Source organism: Limulus polyphemus, unplaced genomic scaffold (genome assembly GCF_000517525.1).
Source record: "Limulus polyphemus unplaced genomic scaffold, Limulus_polyphemus-2.1.2 Scaffold1489, whole genome shotgun sequence".
Classification (NCBI taxonomy): domain Eukaryota; kingdom Metazoa; phylum Arthropoda; class Merostomata; order Xiphosura; family Limulidae; genus Limulus; species Limulus polyphemus.
Genome location: NW_013667099.1, coordinates 43,957 through 50,406, shown reverse-complemented (window position 1 = coordinate 50,406; position 6,450 = coordinate 43,957).

The window sequence follows — 6,450 nt, the reverse complement described above, 5'->3', positions numbered from 1 at the left end:
AAATTAGTGCTGCTCTATTTGCACGAATGTTTTTAAAATGCTAGAATGCTTTAAATATAAATTGAACACCGTGATAGAGTAGTTTCTAACATACCACAATACACTGTACTTTTAACATGAATAAGTTCCAGGTTCTTTTTAATCTCTATTTTCTAAGGTTTTTCCCATAAGAAACGGGAAGCCTGAGACCTATTTGAGAGTGTTTTCTCACATACGTGAATGGTTTGACATTAATTATACGTGTTCATTTTCTTCTTTAGTAAACGGTAGTCTCTCTTCTAGGATTACGACTACTGGTTTTTAACACATGTAGTTTAGCCCCGAGGAACATTCGAACTACGCGTGGTCAGGATAGAGATAGCTAATATTTTATAATGTTCAGTACTTTTCCATTCAAATAATTGAAGAAGAGGGAAAATGGTTGAAACCATTTACGTTGACAACACCTGGAGAAGAGCAACTTAAGAGAAGGGCAGGGGTAGTAAAAAGTTCCCTATGACTACTAAATGGGCAACGATTTCTGACAACAATGGCCTCTCTTATCAAATAGCACACTTGCTTCTGCTCAGAGTTCTTTGTAGGAGCTTGAGTGTTCAGCTTCAATTGGAAGTGCCGGGTGGAACTGAGCAATCGAAGTAAGACTAGGGTTTTTTAACCTTCCGGTTGTCTGAATGCTAAAAAAAAAACGTTTTCCCCTCATTGGTGATTAGTTTCTACACCGTTCAGATAAAAAGGCCTAACAGAACTTGTTTAGAACAAGATGGTCTTCCTGTTCGTTGTATTTTGATATTGGAGAAGATTCTCTTTGAGTTGTAGACCCGCTGACATCCGAATGCTGTTTTTACGTCAGCTCCGTAGTAACAGAGCGACATACGGCCACCATTCATCTGACTCCAAAAATAAAAAATGATAATAAAATTTTGATGAAACACAGTACATTAGAGGATCAACAAAATACATGAGAATAATTAAATAACAAAAAAAGATGCAAATTTTTCATAGTAAAAATGATTCGATACTTTTAATGCTTAGAACAAGCGTAATATTACAAGAAGTAAAGTAGTTCCACATCCTAGAAGAGCGATTGTCACCCAACTTTCTACTTGAAAACAAAAAGTGCGGGAAGTGTTTTGATGGATATCAATAATTCACCGGCATGCTGTTTTGTACCTTTTGTGTTATTTACATACGCAGTAGTCTATGTTACGTATTTCTCGATTTTTTATTTCGCTGTGATAATCATACAGAAACCGGAAACGATTTTTAATTGAAATGTTTATTTGTTCACCTGAATGACACTTTATGCTTTCAATAGGTTAAACGTTCAGATCAGTAACCCCTCTTGTTCAGGAAATAATCTTCTCTACTTCTGAACTGCAGACCAGTGGGTAGGCAACCGGATGCTAAAGCGGCTACTCTTAACCGAACAGCGGAATTGGCTACTACTCTTATAACTCACCCACAGCCCCCCAGTAGCACAGCGGTATGTCTGCGGACTTACAACGCTAGAATCCGGGTTTCGATACCCGTGGTGGGCAGAGCACAGATAGCCCATTGTGTAGCTTTGTGCTTAACTTAAAAAACAAAACAAACAAACAACTCACCCACAATTGAAAGTGCTAAGCATCTCGCCTCGAACCCAAGTACTTGGATCCTCAGTGCGATACATAACTATGTCACGCTCAAGCCTACATTTAATGAAAAATATCGTGTTCGTTAGACCACTCCTACGTAATCTGTAAGACATAAACTCATTATACCACAATTATCTGGTTTCCTTTATTTTTACGGATTTTAACCATTATTGAAAAAACGATCGATTGGATATTCATATATGCAATATAGAGATTCCTATTCGTATAAATATTTTGAGCATTAAAATAAAATATTGGGGTATTCTAGCTGATAACAATTTTATCGTATAGAACAAATTATGTTGACATTTTACTTGCAGCTGTTACAATCCTGCAAAAATATCAAGTAAAAATATAGCACTGCATTTCCAATATCTAAGAGAGTTCAAAATATACAAAACATTTTCCACATCACAGATGGTCATCACAAACATAAAATACTTAACTCTAAACTCTACTTAACTCACAGACATGCGTCACATAAACACATGTATTACTCACTTCTTATCTACCACAAATATACACGCATTGCTTACTTTTAACCCTTTAAGAAAGCACAATACACACACGTTAATCACTTTTTTATGCAGGTAGATACCACAAATACGTGTACCTGTTCACTTCTAACACGTACATTTTTCAGATTTTTCATTCCTGATAAATACATTTAATTCCTAATCATTTCCCATACTGCATCATAAAGTGACATTTTTGGGTGTGGTAATAAATATCACTGCTCTATATTTTAAAAAAAAAACATGAAAGCAGTTAAACAAAACTATTCTTCGTTAATATGTAGTCAAGAAAGAACGATATTTTAATATCTTTCAAATAACAATCACAACCACGTGATGAACCTGAAAAGTCATAGCAAAATGTTAAACTCACAGGAATGTTGTGTGAAAAATGACATACAGTTGAAGGTTATATTAAAATGTTATGATAGGTTTCATAGTTTTCTACCTTCCCATCTGATTATGATCAAGGTGATTGTCAAGTGAATTTTTTTTTTTTAAGTAGCCGGTACAGAGAAAAGGTTTACTGAAAACGAACATAATTTTATTTGTTCTACTTAAGCGAGTAAAATTTAAATCAACAATAAGACTGTCAATACAAACTACTTTTTCAAACTACTGATAAGAAATTAGTGGAATGTGGATCCTACGATCCAACCTCCATTACCATGCTTCATTACTCCCTTCTTTGGAAATCCGCTGTTGCTTGTTTCGTTACTTCATTTTTTGGAGATCCACTGTTGCTTATTTCATTACTTCCTTTTATTTTAGATCCGCTGTTGTTTGTTTCATTACTTCCTTCTTTCTTTTTTTTTTTAGATCCGCTGTTGTTTGTTTCATTACTTCCTTTTATTTTAGATCCGCTGTTGTTTGTTTCATTACTTTCTCTTTCTGGAGATCCTGTTTTATTACTTCCTCTTTTTGGAGATCCACTGTTGTTTGTTTCATACTTCCTTCTTTGGAGATTGTTACATCTTACAATTTATCCCGGACTAGCCTCCAATTTTACATAACGTATTATAATTTCGAATAGCCTGAAACTGAGTTAAATGATAATTTAGATTTTGAAACTAAATTAATGTTGATATGTATCCAGGTTATGATACTTGTCAACAAGATTGATACACACAACTTTTTCTAAATACAAATATATTTTAATATACAACCAATAACAAAATCTACAATAATGGTTGTTACAAATAGTGAGCTATGTACAAAAGTTTTACAAACTTACAAACAATATTTAGTCCTCTATCTGGCCTGGAACTTCCTTGAAAACGTATCGAGGGTTCACGATGAGCGAATTAATTCTGAGTAGATGTAGATACAATTCACTTAACAGGGAGCTAGATAGCTCTGCGTTCTTCCGCCAGCCACACGGCGAGCTATCCACCTCTGAAGTTATATAATGTTTTCGTAAAAATACTAATGTCCGATGTGAATCCGCTGAAGTTAAATGGTTTGTAATATTCGAAATATATTAACGTTCCTGGTCAAATATCTAAAGTTCCCGATTAATAAGCGTTATAATACTTACAGTTATAGCTTCCGATGTTTATAGTACACCAGCTATAGCAAACCAATACATATATATATATAGTATATATAATGTCTTTTGGCGCGTCGCGTTGGTTATATTTATAGGCGTGAGGAGAGTTTCTCCAAATTTCAGCTTATGCAACAATATAAACGATACACCATTGTTTACGCACACATATATATTGTTGATTACTACACTCGCGAATTTTCTATAATTTTAGTAAATAGGTAGGAATTTCGCAATACAAATTTAACAGTATAAGTTATACACATTTCTACATATAAATTTAACTTAAACAAACATCGATATTAAAATTTATATAGGATAGTAAATTCGTCACAAGATCCACTGTTGTCTGTTTCATACTTCCTCCTTTGGAGATCCGCTATTGTTTGTTTCATTACTTCCTTTTTCTTAGATCCACTGCTGTTTGTCTCATTACTTCCTCCTTTAGAGATCCACTGTTGCTTGTTTCATTATTTATTACCTTACTTCCTTTGGAGATACACTGTTGTTTTTTCTTTACTTCCTTTTTTTAGATCCACTGTTGTTTGTTTCAGTACTTCCTCTTTTTTAGATCCACTGTCGTTTGTTTCATAACTTCCTCTTTTTTTTAGATCGATTGCTGTTGTTGTAGGTAGTAGTTTATACCTAATCAGTTTTCTCCTTTTTTCAAGAAGACTTCTTTCACGTGTCATCGTTTGTTAGAAATCACTGAAGGACTTAAACTTTTCTAAATCTGTTTACCTTAATACCTTTGTAAACTTTAGCGAACGTAGCAGTTTGTTATTTTTGAAGCCTAAATTCAAACAGCGGAATACTTTTATCATTTAAATTGGCTGTGGTGGTAACTGTATGATTTTTTTTATCCAATACAAATTTGCCAGATCAGGTTATAGACATTCAGTTGTTTTTGAGTTGTTTTTCGATTTTATGAAAATTCACTAAGCACGTGCTAGAGATTTAAAGATATTTGATAGAAAACTTAAAACAGTTTTAGGAGTTTTTACGTTGCATCTCAACACATAACTGTCACTTCGATTTCTTTTCTTTCTCTTATTCTATACACATATTTTAAAGATAGTTTTACAAAATGTGTGTTAACATGTTATATATTTTCTTATGGATTGTTCCTTTAGTACGGATTCCAGAGCGAAGTCTATTAAACTAAATAAATAATGGGAGCGGTCCCTACGAAACTATTAAATTTATTTTATATACCACAAGTTAAGAGTTAGTAACATTACTTCATTATTAATTACTTTATTTCATTATTTTGTAGTTCATACTTATTTGAAAATAATATGACGACTTAGGACGAGCGTCTGACAGATAATGTCATTCTAAATGTCATACTGCAACACCCTGTTATTAAAGAAAAAAAACGTCCGTATTAAAATGGTGATTACAGAAAAATAAGAATAAGAATGGAGCTATGCTACTTATTGGTATATTAGCCAATGTTTATGTTGTCACGATTGGTAGGTAGTGGAGCTGGTTTCCAAGGGCGTCTGGAAACGGAGACGTTACTCTTAAAGCAAGGCCCATTTTTTTATTATAACTGTTAGCTGGTTTTCGTTTAATATTGCCATATAGATACATTTCTGAGGGGTTCAATAGGTTGTGATCAGTACATTGGAGAACTTAAAAAAATCTAAAGACAATCTTATTGTTATAGCAAAGAACGTATCTAGTGTTTGTTAAGTGAAATCCTCTTATAAATTAGTCTGTATGGAAAGGACGTGTTGAAACGTAGCATGATTTTTTTTTTCAACATTGACGTTTATTATATATATATGAAAGACGTCGAGTGACTAAGGAAAACATTAAATGGCAAATTTCATGTTTTCCTTAAATATTTAGATTTTGTTTTTAAATCCGAAGTCATTTCCTCTAAATAACGCGTAAAAAGTTTCTATTAAACATTAGTTAGTATAAAAAGATAAGATGTTAACAAAGCTTTTAAAAAAATATGTTCTTAATGTTGTGTATTGTTGAATTTAATTGGTGAGTTAAGTAGGATTACAAAGAGCCAAATTTGAGAGTGTCCCTCTGTTTTCAAATAGGGTAAAAAAGGAGTATGCAAGGCTTTGAATAATTGTTATGGTGTGAACATCATTTCCAAGCTATCGAAGCAGGAGTAAATCAGTTACACTTGTTACAAGACAGCAGTATTAGGCCTGTTATATTTTTGACACTACGTTCTTTATCTATTTCCTTGGGGATTTTCAAAAAATTAAAATAGTGTATATTAATAGTTGAAATAGTCCTGGTTGAAATATTATTGTTATAAAATCAAATCTTCTTATTATTAAAAATCCCCAAGGAACTAGATAAAGAATGTGGTATTAAAAATATTACAGGCCTAATACAAGTCTCTTTTATTATCATATATTAATAGTTGAAATAGTCCTGATTGAAATATTATTGTTATAAAAACAAATCTTCTTATACTTGAAAATCCCCAAGGAACTAGATAAAGAATGTGGTATTAAAAATATTACAGGCCTAATACAAATCTCTTTTATGATCATTATAAGTTAAGGTTTTGTAATCATGGGTCCTAAACAGAAATGTAAGCAAAGAACTTACAACGTAAAATATTTGGCGAAATAACGTTTTAGAAAGTTGTTGTGGTCTTCATTTTTGTATATATTACTTTTGGACTTGTTAGTATCAGTTTTTATAAACACTTCCCGGACTTAAGCACAAACTAGACAAACAATATTAGCAATTGTATTGATATTAGTCATAAAAAAAT